This window comes from Entelurus aequoreus, linkage group LG03 (assembly GCF_033978785.1).
Source record: "Entelurus aequoreus isolate RoL-2023_Sb linkage group LG03, RoL_Eaeq_v1.1, whole genome shotgun sequence".
In the NCBI taxonomy this organism is placed as follows: domain Eukaryota; kingdom Metazoa; phylum Chordata; class Actinopteri; order Syngnathiformes; family Syngnathidae; genus Entelurus; species Entelurus aequoreus.
The window spans coordinates 47570372-47587606 of record NC_084733.1 but is presented as its reverse complement, the minus strand read 5'-3'; the positions used below and the strand labels follow the sequence as shown (position 1 = coordinate 47587606).

Sequence of the window (17235 nt, the reverse complement as noted above, 5' to 3'; positions counted from 1 at the left end):
GTGTGGTATACCTAATAGTGTGTGTGCAGTATGTGCACTCTTCTGTACAGTACAGTGTGCATGTCTGTTCACAGTATACAGTATTTCTTGCATAGTGCGTGCGTGTGTGTGCGCCCACACGCGCGGGGGGTTGAGGGGCCAAGACCATGTCAGGCCCAGGGGGCCAAAATTTCTTAATCCGCCCCTGCTCATATGTACTATACTACGAGGTTGGGTAGAACACTTTTATATTCACACTTTGGTTATGTCTTGATTTGTATTCTAGTTGTGTTTATACGTTTTACAGCCATCCCTCGTTTATTGCTGATAATTGTTTCTGGACATGACCGCGATAAATGAATTTCCGCGAGGTAAGAATCAGTAATTACAAATCAAATATTTGCATTACTAGAGGATAAAAAACTGTTTAAGACCTTCAAAATGTTTTTTTTAACATTACGGGAGCCCTCTAGACATGAAATAACCCACTTTTGTCACGTTTACAATATTTCAATCCAATATAGTAATGCTGCCTCAGGCTGAGTCCATCAGTGGCAACGATACTGAACAGACCTATGAAGGTTCTCATTTATCCAGGTCGCTGACATCTCAGGGCGTTCAATCGTTCGCAACTGGACTGTTTGGTTTGTCTTGGGAGACGTTTTGGCGCTCATCCGAGTATGCTTCATCAGTTCGTGCTCAGACACTTTGACTGGTCAGATCTAGTCTAGATTGGTCCAACGAGTTGGACTTGATCTGACCAATCTGATTGGTTTGGTCTCCTTGAGGCCAACACTTTTGAGTAGTATTGATATTTTTAGTTTATTTAGCCATTTTTGTGCTTGAAAATGCTTCATGTAGGACCCAAAATGTATGGAATATGATTGAAAAAAAATGTGCTATGTGATGAAGCCGCAATGTTTAAAGCGCAATAAGGCAAGGGACAACTGTGTATCCATTAAGACATTATATTCTTACTTATTGTTTGTGTATTTTTGTCACAGCGCGGCTTCGAACCCAAAATCCTCCCGCAGCAAGATCCCACACTCTGTCTGGCAGCATGCCAGGACACGCCCCCGCACGCGCCAAGCGCCTCACGTCCACGCTTCGCCGCAGCTGCAGACTGTCAGCTATCAGCACACCTGGCAGCAATCAAGGGGGACGGAATAAGGACCAGTCAGTCCTTGGAACCTACGCCGGAACGTTGTTATCTCTTTGTAGTAAGCATTCACGTCTCTGGCTTCCCTCTTGTTGTCCTCGCCTCCTTGTTCTCCGTGTCCTTTTGTCTTGTGGACTCATGTCCCTTGTCTTCCTCGCAGTGCCCACCTTTTCCCGTGTGCTCGAACGCTGTACCTCGAGCTCCATCCGGATATTGGACTGCCTACCTCGATCCTCGACCCCTTGCCTGGACTCGGACTTTGTCGCTTCTCTTCTGCCCTCGACCTCCTGCCTGTCCCCGGACTTCCCTTGTGCCTACCCTCTTGGACTGACGAAGATTTCATCCATCACGCATGTACAACATCCTTTTGAATTATTTACATGGTTAATTTCACACTTATTCCTGCAACCAACACATAGAGTAGCATACACCTCCCACACAATCATCCAAGGGTACAATAAACCTGGTATCCTGAGTTCCTTCGTGGTGTCATCTCCTTCCACCCCTAACGTACATAACAGTACGTTCCGGCCAACTATGTCGGAACCAGACGACACCCCCCAGCCTAGTCTCACTCCCCAGTCTCGGATACCAAGGAATCCGGACTTGGAGGTTATGTGCTCAGTCCTGAAGACGCACCAGACTCGTTTTGAGGCATTAGAGGACAATTTAGACAAGGCTTTCACCAAATTATACACCAAGCTGGACAAGCTTGGGCCCAGCCCAGTGCAAGACCTGGTAACAGGACAGCATGCCACACCTGCCCCTAGCTCTGGAAGTGCTTCCTTTGGCCGGGAACCCAAGATTTCTAGTCCAAGACCTTTTGAGGGGGACTTTGAGCTCTGCAGGGGTTTTTTGGTGCAGTTTGAGTTTATTTTTTTGCACCAACCCTCGCGCTACACTGCTGATGGAGCCAAAATTGCATTTATTTTTTCGCTGCTTGCCGGACCTGCCCTCAAGTGGGCTACTGCAGCCTTGGACAAGTCACTGGGCCTGGGCACCGACTACGCAGCCTTCCGGTCTGAATTCTTGGCCGTATTCGATTACCCCAAGGATGGGGGGATGCCGCAGGACGCCTGCACACCATCCAGCAAGGAACTCGCTCGGTGGCAGCTTACACCCTCGAGTTTCGGACCATCACGGCAGGCAGCGGCTGGAACGACAAAGCTCTCCAGAGTGCCTTTTGTCAGGGACTCGCCGAAGAAATGAAGGACGGTCTGCTGAGGGACAGACCAACCTCATGTAGAGCCCTCATCGACTTGGCACTCCAGTACGACCAGAGACTTGAGCGAGCAACCGAGAGAGTCCGGAGTATCGCTAGGAGAACCCTGGCTGCGATTTCCCCTTCAGCCTTCCAGCCTTTCGGAGGACAACCTGCCCCATTACCGGTTGCTGTGTCAGCCCCCGAACTCATGCAAGTGGGAAGAACCTGTTTGGGGACGGGGGAGAGGGAGAGAAGGCTGAAGCAGCACCTCTGCCTTTACTGCGGGGGTGCGGGACACATTGTCCGCTACTGCCCGGCACTACCAAAAGACCAGGCTCACCAGCAAGGGGGATCCTGGTGAGCCATTCGACACTTACCCAGGAAAAAGGGAACCCGGGCATCCTGTTTTCCGCTTCCTTAACTTAGAACGACAGGAGGATGGCAGTTAAGGCTTTTTTGGACTCTGGGGCGGACGATAGTCTGATGGACTACGGGTTCGCCCAACTGAACAGGATTCCCCTAGTATCTTTGGATAAGGACCTTCCTGCCCAAGCCCTGGACGGACGTCCATTGGGTCCCATCAGGCACCGCAAAGAACCCCTGCTTCTCACCTTATCCGGGAACCATTCTGAAACCATCCGCTTCTGGGTTTTGGAGGCCCCCTTCGCTCCAGTGGTCTTAGGAAGAGCATGTCTGAAGCAACATGATCCTCACATCTCATGGACTTCCGGAGAGATCATGGCATGGAGCACCCTCTATCACGCTAACTGCCTGAAGGCAGCCTCAGCCCCCAGAAGAACATTTCAGTCCACTAAACCCCAGGGCGACCTCACTACCATCCCTGAGTGCTACCATAACCTCGTCGAAGTATTCAACAAGGAACGTCCTCAATCCCTTCCGCCGCGTAGACCATATGACTGCGCTATCGAGCTGCTTCCCGGGGCCTCCCTGCCTTCAAGTCGTCTGTACAACCTGTCCCTTCCCGAAAAAGAAGCCATGAAGGATTACATCACGGAATCATTGGCATCCGGAATCATAACCCCTTCCAAATCCCCTGTGGCTGCGGGGTTTTTCTTCCTGACCAAGAAAGCAATTGACTACCGGCACTTCAACAACATAACCGTCAAAAACAAGTACCCACTGCCCCTTCTTAACGCATCTTTTGAACCCCTGGCACCTGCTACCATCTTCACTAAACTCGACCTTCGCAACGCATACCACCTGGTTCGGATCAAGAAGGGGGATGAATGGAAAACAGAGTTCAATACTCACCTCGGCCACTACAAGTACAAAGTCATGCCTTTTGGTCTCACCAATGTTCCCGCCGTTTTTCAGACGCTGGTTAACGACATCCTGCGTGACATGCTGGACCAGTTTGTAGTGGTCTAGTAGCATGTTCGTTTGGTTCTTCAGTGTCTTCTTGAGAACCCACTGTTTGTCAAGGCGGAGAAGTGCCGTTTTCACGCCTCATCTGTGGATTTTCTGGGCTTCATTGTGGAGAGAGGTCCCGTCAGGGCTGACCCTGAGAAGGTCAAGGCTGTGGTAGCCTGGCCACAACCCACCTCCAAGACAGAACTCAGGAGGTTCTTGGGCTTCACGGGATTTTACAGAAGATTCATTCTGAATTTCAGCCGTATAGCCGCACCCCTCAACGCTCTCACCTCGTCCAAGGTCAACTTTTTGTCATCACCCGAGGCCGACAGTGTCTTTAGAGGACTCAAGACCAGTTTTATCTCTGCAGCCGTCCTCGTCCATCCTGATTGGGACTGTCCATTTTTGGACACATCTGATTCGGGGATAGGGGCCGTACTTTCCCAGAGATCTGAAGTTGATAACTTGCTTCACCCATGTGCATTTTTCTCCAGGCGACTTTACCCAGCAAAGCTAAACTACGATGCTGGTAACAGGGAAAAGGAAAATGGCCGCTGTGAGCAACGTGAGCTGAGACCGTCTCTACACAAGTCCCAGTATGTAATGTTATAAATGGCATAAACGTGCCAGTGACACAAGATTTGAAGTCGTTTTCGTTATATATATATCCACCTCTCTGCAATGTGTGAGATATATACTACTCACAAGGGTGATTTGGCTGAAGATAAGGTGCCTCGAACGCCGAGTGGCCCATTGTTCCCCTGCAACCATGCCACAACGCGGATCAAAGGAATCTAAACGTGTCCGTGATCAATTGTCCTCTAGTGATTTGGACGAAAATACATTTACTCCGGACGATCGAAAAATGTTGCAAGTTATGTTTGAAAAACTTGGAAAACTGGACATTTTGGATGAACTAAAAACTGACGTCTAAGAGCTGAAAAAATCAGTCGAGTACAGTCACGCTGAAATGGTGGAGATAAAAAAAGAACAGACAACGCTAAAAGTTGAGTTAACAAGCCTGAAACTCGAAACTACTAGACTGACAACGGAGAACGAGAAATTAAAGGTGTACCTGTTGGAACTCCGCTGCAGGAGCATGCGGGACAATCTGCTTATCATGGGGATTAGCGAAGAAGGAGGAGAAACTTACAGCAACGCGGAGAACCTCGTCAGAGCCTTTCTGAAGGAGCAACTCGGCAACCCATAGGAAGAAGTCAAGAGTATCCAGATGGAACGAGCACACAGGATTGGCAAACGCAAGGAGGATGCTAAACCGAGACCTATGCTTGTAAAGTTTACTAACTCCAAATGCAAAGACGGAGTGCTTGCTCTCTCCAGAAGACTGAAAGGTACTAAATTCTTCATGACCAGCCAATAACCAATCGAGGTGGTGGAGAAGTCCTTTAGGTAGAAAGGACAACAAGCTCGTATTGTTGTCGATAAACTGTACTTTAACGGTGAGCTGTACAGAAGCATGTGAGAAACAATAACAATGTCGCGCAGTGATTGCGTCATCGCGACATCGCCATGGTGACGACTTGACGGATATGAATTGACATTTTGTTTTTGGAGCTTTTTAGTTTATTCTGGGACTGGACAATGTAGTTAAATGTTGGGAAACGGTCAGCGAATAATATATTTTGGGGGGTATGTGTTTGTTTGTTTGTGTGCTGTGGTGAAAATGGTGTGTCTGTGGGTTTATTAGAGGGGATATTGGTTTCCTTGGAAAAAGCAGGTGATGCTGCAGTTTTTAGTTCCAAGATTTTCATGTCTATGAAACTTATGGTATTAAGAGAATCAATAAAATAAATAATGAATTTACTCAGGTTATATGGTTTATAGGAACGATAATGAAGTTGGAATAATTAGTTATAATTGCAATGGTCTTGCAGACAACAGAAAAAGAAAACTTATATTTATGTGGCTGAAGGAAAAAAAACAAGATATTTTTTGTCTTCAAGAAACGCATTCAACACATTTAGATGAAGAAAAATGGAGAAAAGAATGGGATGGTCCAATTTTCTTTTCACATGGTCACAGAAATTCAAAAGGTGTAATGATTTTGATAAAAAAAACTTTTAATATTCAATTTAACTCTATTGAAAAAGACTCACAAGGACGCTGGTTAATATGAAATATGATTATTCAGGGTCAAAAGATGTGTGTGATTTAATTGATATCTGTAGATTCAAAAATTCTAGGTGAAGACAAAACCAGGCAAGTCGTATTGACTATTTTTTTTATTTCATTTTCATTGCTAAACAAAGTGACTGCATTATCAATCGATGATAAATTGCGTTCTGATCATAATTGAATAGGATTAAATATTGCAATTGAAGATAATACACGTGGGCCTGGATATTGGAAGTTTAATCAAATGCTTCTACAGCATGATGAATTTATTGAAAAAACAAAGCAATTTATTACTCACTTTTTGAAAAATAATGTAGAATCATCAAATCCCCAAATAGTCTGGGAAGCCTTCAAATGTTGTTTTAGGGGATATGCCATTGCGTACAATTCATGGGAAAAAAAACTACTTAAAATGGCAGAACAGGAATTAAAGAAAGAAATTGAGGATTTACAAAAAAAAAAATATAGTAATGATAATCTAACTAGTGAGGAACTGAATTCATTTACAGCCGAACAAAAGGAGTTAGCAGACTTAGTTGAAAAACAATTATTGAAAAGTTATGACTGCAACAGAGCAATCTGGATGAAAAAAGGTGAGAAGTGTTCAAAATTATTTTTAAATATCCAAACAAAAAATAGTTCTAAAATGATAATTTCCAAGCTTATTAAAACAAATGGAAAGGTATTGGATACACCCACCACATTGTTGAAAGAAATGGAAAATTACTTTAAAAATATTTTTTCTAATCCGGTAATCCCTCCTGAAACTACAATTTTTTTCCCAGAGAATTATGAAAGAAAATTGAATTCAGAAGAAAGCCATTCATGTGAAGGCCTCATTAGAGAGGAATAACTTGTGGAAGCTGTTAAGTCTTTTCTTCCAGGGGAAACCCCAGGATTAGATGGAATACCTATTCAGGTTTATCAAGTATTTCATGAAGAGGTTAAGAAACCATTGCTTTCTAGTTTTAATTACTCATGAAAAACAGTTTTTTTGTCTAACACTCAAACAGAAGATCTTATTTCTTTATTTTTAAAACAGGAAATAAATGGTCAGTAAAAAGACCCAGTTTATCGAAAAAATTGGAGACCAATAACATTTCAGTGTTAAGATGCTAAGATCCTGGCAAAATGTTTGGCTACACGACTTAAGTCTGTTTTGTCAAATATTATTCACCAAGATCAATAAGGTTTCTTACAAGGAAGAAACATAGGAAACAATATTAGACAGTTATTAGAAATTATAGAAAATTATAATATGGAAAATAAAAGAGGATTCATTTTTGTAACCGACCTGGAGAAGGCATTTGACAAAATTAGCTTAGATTTTATTTGTAAAAGCTTAGTTTTTTTCTATTTTGGCAACTCCTTATTACACTGGATCAAGACGCTATATAATAAAACTCACTGTAGAATTATCAATAATGGATACATCTCTGGGACAATACCTCTATTAAAAGGTCTAAAACAAGGGTGTCCTTTGTCTCCATACTTATTTATTATTGCTATGGAAATATTGGCGTTTAAAGTTAGATGGAATAAAAACATTGAAGGGCTCAGTAATAATAATATTGAAAGTAAAATAACAATGTATGCAGACGTTACAAGCTTCTTTATCAGCCCCAATCCTCATTGTTTGCGAAACCTTCTTAATCTTTTGGACATATTTTCACAGCAATCTGGGTTTAAGCTTAATTATGATATATGTAAAATATTAAGGATCGTAAATCTAAACGGAACATCCTTTCGAATGGAATGCAAAGTGCCTGTTTTGTGGACAGATGGACCTGTTAACATACTTGGTGTTGTTGTCCCAGAGAATCTGGAAGATCTAGGCTCAGTAAATTATGATAATCGACTAAGAAAGCTGGATAAAATTATGCAATTATGGAAAGGGAAATCCTTAACCTTGTATGGTAAAATATCTATTGTCAACTCGTTAATTATTCCTCAATTTATTTATTTGTTTTTGTCATTACCAGCTCCATCACAAAACTTTTTTAAGGTTTATGAGCGGAGGGTCTTCGATTTTGTCTGGGACGGCAAACCAGAAAAGATTAAAATAAAAGTTTTGTACAATGAATATGAATATGGGGGCCTGAAACTTCTTAACCTTGAAGCTATGTGTCTGTATTTAAAAGCATAAATTGTTCCAAAGATGTATTTAAACACTAAGTGGTACACAAGTGTCCTGTTGGACAAACAACATGTACTGTATCAAAATAAATTGTATCCGTTTTTACAAGTGATCCCCTCCCATTTTCCTTATGTAGAGAGTCTGCTGGGAAACATTGAGGGGCTCATAAAAGAAACAATCCACTCATGGTGGTGTTTTCAATTTTATGTGCCAGAAAAAAGAGATGACATTTTGCAGCAGATAATATGGATGAACTCTAATATTGTAATAGATGAAAAGCCTTTCTTTTGGAAAAATATGTTTGAAAGAGGAATCATTTTTGTCAATGATATTATCAATGAGAATGGTAAGATTATGAAGTATGATGAATTTAGAACTATGTATGGTGATACTTGTTCAAGCTTTTCATTTAATCAACTAACTGGAGTAATTGGGAAAAGATGGAAACAAATAATTAATTATGGAACTACTAAATTATTAGTTTGTAAACCTCTAATAAGAAATTCTAGTTGGCAAAAAGGAACTAAAATAAATAGAAAAATCTATAATTTTTATTTAATAAAGAAATCTTTGAAGGCTGCCCCATATAACACATATGGAAAATGGGAGGATTTTTTTGACTGCCTGTTGCCATGGGATGCCATGTTCAAATTAATTTACAAAACTACTATCGATGTGCAAAATCGTTATTTTCAAATATTATTTATTACTTCTTACCCACGGGAAAAATGTTAAAACTATGGAATATGACAGAGTCAGATGATTGCCGATTTTGTTGTCAGGAGTCTGAATCCACCCTGCATTTCTTTTGGTATTGTCATATTGCGTCTTCGTTTTGGGTTGAAGATGAAAAAATGTGTTTAAAGATTGGTTTGTTTATGAAGCTTGATGTGGTTTCTGTTATTTTAGGAGAGTTCATTGACAGTCATGATTTAGTCAATTTAATTATAGTACTCGGTAAAAGGTTTATTTTTAAGGCCATAAACAGATATTCACTTAGTATTACTTTCTTTAAAACATTTATTCAGTATTTTTTAAGTTTAGAAAGTTATATGGTTGAAAACGCTAATGCTGCCAAAAAACATTAAAAAAAAGATGGGAAGTCCTCAAAGGCTTATTTTGAAAATGTAATTTTGTTTATAGATGATATGCAATCTGTTGTTGTGTTCCCTAATTTAAGTGTACATAAATGAAGGTGTGTGTTGCTGAGTCCGACTTGGACGTGATCTGGACTGTACATGGGTGCTTATTTTGAAAATGTAATTTTGTTTGTGGATTGTATGCAATCTGTTGTGTTCCCTGGTTTTCAGTGTACATAGGTGAAGGAGTGTGTTGCTGAGCCCGACCTGGACATAATCTGGACTGGACCTGGTTTTAAGAACCCTTTTGAACAATCTGATTTCATTGACAACCTGGGGCCGTACTTATCAAGCTTCTTAGAATTACTCCTAAGAAGTCTGTTAAGAGTTGACTTAAGAGTAAATAAATTCTTCGCTGAAAGCTGCACTTAAAAGTTAGTTATCAAGCGTCTTACTCACACTTTCAGCGAAGTGTAGGACTGAATCTTAAGTGTCACACTCAGAGCTGAATTACGACATTACTATGTGCCGTAAACGGAATTTTAGGTGACGTCATTTCTGTGTCCATAGAAATGACCAATCACGGAAGGGAATCCGTTGTCTAAGAATAAAGAAATATCTTGGAAATATTTAAGTGGACAATGGGAGTGTATATTTTGACAATAAACTACAAAATAATACAAAACAAACTAGTCCCCGCCGGCACTCACGCTACCGCTCCCTCTCTTCTCTTCTCTCGCCCACACACTCACTGACGTCACTCACCTCACGGCCACACACATACGCTACTGTCATAACATTTTCTTTCCAATTCATTAATTAGGCAACTAATTTGAAACTGGTGTGGGTGGCTCTATATATACTAGCCCACTGCAGACACATGCAGAAATCAACAAGGAATCGAAAAGTATTAAATCTGTGACCAAAATAATATCCGCTCTGTCTAAACGATACCGTTTGATCAGCTGCTCGTCATAAAAAAAAAAAAAAATATTGTTCCGTTCCCTGAACGTTCGCGCACGTCTCTCTCGCCTCAGTGCCATCCCCTGCTGGCAACTCCTAACCACTTAAGACACCTCTGAAGGTCTCTTAAATATCGTGGAGAGTAGGAGTGATTCTTAGACTTAAGAACGTTGATAAAAAGCTTTTATTCTTAAGTTTGAGAGTAGGACTAAATTTCGCAAATTCTCAGGACTTAAGTGTAAAATGGCACTCTAAGAAGCTTGATAAGTACGGCCCCTGGTCTGGTGAAGATAAGGTCCTTTAAAAAAAAAAAAAATAAGATAAATAAATAACGAACTTTTTCTTGAATAAAAAATAAAGTAAAATAATATAAAAACAATTACATAAAAAAATAGTAATTAATGAAAATGTTAGTGGACCAGCAGCACACACAATCATGTGTGCTTTTAGGACTGCATCCCTTGCAGACTGTATTGTTCCATATTGTAGGAACCAGGGGCCGTACTTATCAAGCTTCTTAGAATTACTCCTAAGAAGTCTGCTAAGAGTTGACTTAAGAGTAAATAAATTCTTCGCTGAAAGCTGCACTTAAAAGTTAGTTATCAAGCGTCTTACTCACACTTTCAGCGAAGTGTAGGACTGAATCTTAAGTGTCACACTCAGAGCTGAATTACGACATTACTATGTGCCGTAAACGGAATTTTAGGTGACGTCATTTCTGTGTCCATAGAAATGACCAATCACGGAAGGAAATCCCTTGTCTAAGAATAAAGAAATATCTTGGAAATATTCAAGTAGACAATGGGAGTGTATATTTTGACAATAAACTACAAAATAATACAAAACAAACTAGTCCCCGCTGGCACTCACGCTACCGCTCCCTCTCTTCTCTCGCCCACACACTCACTGACGTCACTCACCTCACGGCCACACACATACGCTACTGTCATAACATTTTCTTTCAAATTCATTATTTAGGCAACTAATTTGAAACTGGTGTGGGTGGCTCTATATATACTAGCCCACTGCAGCCACATGCAGAAATCAACAAGGAATCGAAAAGTATTACATCTGTGACAAAAATAATACCCGCTCTGTCATCAAACAAATCCAGGACATCCTTCCGCTCCCTGAACGTTCGCACACGTCTCTCTCGCCTCAGTGCCATCCCCTGCTGGCAACTCCTAACCACTTAAGACACCTCTGAAGGTCTCTTAAATATCGTGGAGAGTAGGAGTGATTCTTAGACTTAAGAACGTTGATAAAAAGCTTTTATTCTTAAGTTTGAGAGTAGGACTAAATTTCGCAAATTCTCAGGACTTAAGTGTAAAATGGCACTCTAAGAAGCTTGATAAGTACGGCCCCAGAAGATTAATAACGGAAAGAGACAGACCCTTTTGTGTGAATGAGTGTGGATGTGTGTGGATGGGGGAGGGAGGTTTTTTGGGTTGGTGCACTGGTTGTAAGTGTATCTTGTGTTTTTTATGTTGATTTAATAAATAAAAAACAAAAAAATAAAAACAATAGATTTAAATAAATTAAAAAAAAAAAAAAACAGGGAGCTGCTGGCCATCCACGAGGCATTAGTGGAGTGGAGACACTGGTTAGAGGGGGCAAGGCACCAGTTTCAGATCCTGACTGACCATAGCAACCTTCTCGCCATCCGGTCAGTTCGACGGATCAACAATTAACAGGCCAGGTGGCAACAGTTCTTTTCCCGCTTCGACTACGTCTTGTCTTACGGCGGACGCACTGTCTCGAGTACACATGGCGGACAATGCATATCCGCCTACCCCTGAGACCATTCTGCCACCAACTCGTATTGTGGGAATGGTAACCTTGAGAGTTGAGGACCAGGTGAAGAAGGCTCTGCAGGCTCGTCCAGGACCTGGGGGCGGACCGCCAGGCAAGCTGTTCGATCACCGTGAACTTCGGTCCTAGGTCCTGGATTGGGCACACTCCAGTCTGTTTTCCTGCCATCCTAGGTTCCAACGAACCTTATCGTTTATCCGAAGACGGTTTTGGTGGCCATCCTTGGCTGCCGACACACGAGAGTTTATCACTGCTTGTTCCACTTGTGACCGCAAAACCGTCGCACCGACCACCGGCTGGCCTACTACGCCCACTGCCGATTCCTGCTCGCCCATGGTCGCACATAGCCTTGGACTTTGTCACTGGTTTCCCCTTCTCGAGAGGTAACAACACCATACTCACCATTGTCGACCGTTATTCTAAGGCAGCTCACTTCGTACCTCTCCGCAAGCTGCCTTCCTCCTCCGAGACGGCGGACCTCCTCACTTTGCACGTCGTTAAACAACACGGGGTTCCCATGGACGTCATATCTGACTGGGGCCCCCAGTTTACCTCTAAGGTATGGAGAGCATTTTGTAAGGGGATCGGGGCCTTGGTCAGCCTCACCTCTGGATACCACCCCCAAAGCAATGGACAGGCCGAAAGAGCCAACCAGAGCTTGGAGTCCATGCTTCGCTGCGTTGCCCAACGTCAGCCCACGTCCTGGAACAAGTTCATCCCATGGGTAGAGTACTCCTACAACGCGATGAAGAGCTTCGCCACCGGTATGTCCCCCTTTGAGTATTCTTTTGGCTATCAACCCCCCAGGTTTCCCCAGCAGGAACTCGAGATTGGGGTACCTTCTACCAGGCCCCACATCAGGAGGTGTCAGAGGGTGTGGAGAGCCGCCCGTACGGCTCTAGTGAGGGCATCTGAGAGGATGTGTCGCAGCGCCAACAAACACCGCATCCCGGCCCCTTCCTACCAGCCAGGACAAAAGGTCCTGTTACTTGCTAAGGACCTCAGCCTCCAGGTACCGTCCAAGAAATTAGCACCCCGTTTTGTTGGCCCTTTTCCCATCATTTCCATAATCAACCCGGTTTCTGTTAAATTGGCTCTCCCACCCTCGATCAGGCGACATCCTGTGGTCCACGTGTCCCAAATAAAGCCGGTGGCGGAGAGCGCTCTATCTCCCCCTACCTCTACCCCGCCCCCCCTAGGTTTCTGGATGACGGCGACCCGGTCTGGACGATAAAGAAGATCCTCAGGGTCCGTCGACAGGGTAGGGGGCTGGTATACCTGGTCGACTGGGAGGGATACGGACCGGAGGACAGATCATGGGTGCCGGCCTCCTACCTTGCCGACCCCTCTCTTCTGGAGGACTTCTACCACGCCAACCCGGGGACCCTCAGATGCTCGTCGGGTGCCTCACCTAAGGAGTGGGGTACTGTCACGGCGCGGCTTCGAACCCAAAATCCTCCCACAGCAAGATCCCACACTCTGTCTGGCAGTATGCCAGGACACGCCCCCGCACGCGCCTCACGCCTCACGCCCACGCTTCGCCGCAGCTGCAGACTGTCAGCTATCTGCGCACCTGGCAGCAATCAGGAGGACAGCATAAAGACCAGTCACTCCTTGGAACCTACACTGGAACGTCGTTAACTCTTTGTAGTAAGCATTCACGTCTCTGGCTTCCCTCTTGTTGTCCTCGCCTCCTTGTTCTTAGTGTCCTTTTGTCTTTTTGACTCATGTCCCTTGTCTTCCTCGCAGTGCCCGCCTTGTCCCGTGTGCTCGAGCGCTGTACCTCGACCTCTATCCGGATATTGGACTGCCTCCCTCGATCATTGACCCCTTGCCTGGACTCGGACTTTGTCGCTTCTCTTCTACCCTTGACCTCCTGCCTGTCCCCGGACTTCCCTTGTGCCTACCCTCTTGGACTGACGAAGATGTCATCCATCATGCATGTACAACATCCTCTTGTAATATTTACATGGCTAATTTCACACTTAGTCCTGCAACCAACACATAGAGTAGCATACACCTCCCACACAATCATCAAAGGTTACAATAAACCTGGTAACCTGAGTTCCTTGGTGGTGTCGTCTCCTTCCACCCCTCACGGACAAAACAATTGTTTCTGTAATGTTAGAATACTCTTGTGCTAAAATGTTTTTAGGTGAGGGAAAATTGAAAATGGTGATGTCACTATGAAATGGATATACGGCACCACCTTAGGGAATGTTTACAATGAAACACAACAAAGATAAAATGATATTTCAGAAAAAATCCCACCAATAGAGTGATATGTGTGTAAATTTAAATTATTCTGATCCACATCTTATCTTGTACTGTGACTACTACTCGTGATTGTTTCCTTAATTTAAAAAAACTAAATGTATAATAACGAGCCAGTCTTTTGAACGGCTTTTTCCTCAAGATCCGGCTCCCCTCAAAGAGCCACGAATCTAATTTCTAATACTGTATATATTTATTTCCTGCAAAAAAAAAAAACAGCTAATCAAAAATATATAGTTTCATTGTTGGTCTAGAGCAGGGGTCGGCAACCCAAAATGTTGAAAGAGCCATATTGTACCAAAAATACAAAAACAAATCTGTCTGGAGCCGCAAAAAATGAAAAGCCATATTACATACAGATAGTGAGTCATGAGATATAAATTGAATTAAGAGGACTTAAAGGAAACTAAATGACCTCAAATATACCTACAAATGAGGCATAATGATGCAATATGTACATATAGCTAGCCTAAATAGCATGTTAGCATCGATTAGCTTGCATTAATGCAGTGACCAAATATGCCTGATTAGCAGAGGTGGGACCAAGTCATTGCTTTGCAAGTCACAAGTAAGTCTCAAGTCTTTGCCCTCAAGTCTCGAGTCAAGTCCCGAGTCAAGACAGGCAAGTCCCGAGTCAAGTCCAAAGTCAAGACTGGAAAGTCTCAAGTCAAGTCCCAAGTCCTGCATTTTGAGTTTCGAGTCCTTTCAAGTCCTTTTAACCACAGACTAATATATTTACACAGATTGTGTATGCTTTTAAAACGCTGTATTTATTTATTAAAACAAGTGCATTTGAAATTGCAGGAACAAAAATAGTGCTGACATTGCACTTCATAATAGCACTATTAAACAGTCATTTTTGTTCCTTTACAGAACACATTTTAAAAAACAAGTGCAACTGTACTTATTTGTACAAAAGTGTTAACATTGTATTTCCATGGCATATTGCATTGTAACTAGTTCCACAGCAGTTTCTATTATGTTCTTACTTTATCTCATACTGTATGTGTGTTGATGTGTGCGACACATGAAAAACATAAATACATGAACATAACAATGAACAGAGATGTACTTTTTAGATGTCAAGGCCTTATGCAATATGTACACATATGCTTAATATAGTATACATTTTAACTAACATTTATTTGACTAGGTTTGTTTTTTTGTAGGTGGCTAAATAACGCGGTGCTGCTGACCGCCGTCTAACGTTACGTTACTGTGTGTGATACATTGACTAACATAACGTTATGAGTAGGCACCTCATGCAACCCTGCATGAAAAAAATCGCTTGACAAAAAGTATGAATAAGATAGCGAACTGCAGTAGACGCAACAGATTGCCGTGTTTGCAATGACGTTATAACCATAGACATCTTATAAGTAGATGCATCATTGGCAATTTGGCCTCCATCTTGAAGTGGTGATGAGGAGCCGGTGAGCAGCCTAAACCGACAGTTGACAGGTAGAAAACAAAGATGCCTGGCTGGTGTTCAGCGTTTTCCTACTCAAATGAGCGGACTGTTGAAAATAGGAATCGGGGGATTACTTTTCACAAGTAAGATTTAACATTAACGTACTATTGGTTGTATTTTGTGAAAATAATATTACCACAGAGTTGAGAAGGAGCAAAGATCTTCAATATTTGTATGTGAAAATCACAAAGAAATCTTCTGGGGGAGGATGACCCCCTACAGGGGTTTGGTTTACAAACTTTCAGCCCCACCTAAAACAAAATTCACCAGCCGCCACTGATTATGATGCATTCTCATTTTTGGCAAAGTATAAGACAATACTTTCTTAACAGTATAATTGTAACCAGGAATAAGTCTTCAAGTAACAATATTCCAATACTAACATTGTTGGGTAAGACAGAATTTGGTTTTATTCTGAATCCAGTGAAACAGATTGGTGGTTTTAGCTGATATAAAGACTGTAAGGTGTTTATATATGTTTAAGTATTTGGCAGACGCTTTTATCCAAAGCGACATACATAAAAAATACATATATAACAATCACTGTAAACATGATCATTTAAGGGAAGAATGTAATACAAAATATCAATACAAAGTGTCAAGACAGAATAAACTCTCTGCTGTTCCAGCAACAGAGATACAGTCTATAAGATATATAGATATCTAATATATTCATACATTGTTTATGTAGGATATACGCATGTATATATAACCTAATCATATTGTTTCTTCAATTTAAAAATAGCTGACCGTTTTTTTCCCCCTTCTCTGGGATTATATTCCCAGTTTTGATCTCGGACGTCTGGTCACTTATAGCGTATAAGAATATTATATTACTGTTAAGCAAACTATGAATAATAAAACATGCCAAAACATGTGTCCGTTATCATAGCTACACGTATGACAAAAAAGCGCGTGAAAATCAGTGGTATTCAGTGAGGTAAAATGAATTAAATTTGCTGACAGTTCATTGCTCCTGCCAAATGAATTGCACTGAGTGGAGCGGATCACCACTCCAAGATGGCGGCCCCGCGTCTCGTCTGCACCAGTAGGCAGTAGCGCTCCATGCTGAGTCTACTTATAAGATGTCTATGGTTATAACGTTAGCAGTGAGTTTACAGCCTCACTCATTTAACTACACAGCAAATAAAAGTTACGTTACTTAGCCAATAAACGTTAGCTTACATTCAAAACTTACCCTTCTTTGTGCAACTTCAAATGTCGAACGAAGTTGGAAGTTGTTGCGTCTTCGTCTGTAATATTCGAACAGCGTGATTTGCATCCGGCAATTCGTTTTTTGTTGACCAAGTCGTAGTTTTTATACCCGAACGAAACCAACTTTGGCATAATTTTTTCTCACTAGCGCGTTGTTTGACAACTCGTCTCATTGGTTCTCCTGCAATTTGATTGGATGAATGCTGTGTGACGAAAACAACGTACATCTAATTTGATTGGCTGTTGTACTGACAGCACACACGCTGACAGGAACAACACGCTGATAGACACAGACGAAGGAAATGAAAAATATGGAGCGCTCCCAAATAACTTTTTAAGCTTTGGGTTTTGGGGAAAGTAGCAAGTCATGTCAAGTCAAAAGGCTCAAGTCCAAGTGAAGTCACAAGTCATTGATGTTAAAGTCTAAGTCGAGTT

General features: G+C 42.1%; 1 protein-coding gene across 1 annotated transcript in view; it reads right to left on the bottom strand.

The window, feature by feature from the left end:
- plcb2 (phospholipase C, beta 2) overlaps window positions 1-17235 on the bottom strand; it is a 107668-nt gene that overhangs the window by 54508 nt on the left and 35925 nt on the right. The gene's annotated exons all lie outside the window — the stretch shown is intronic.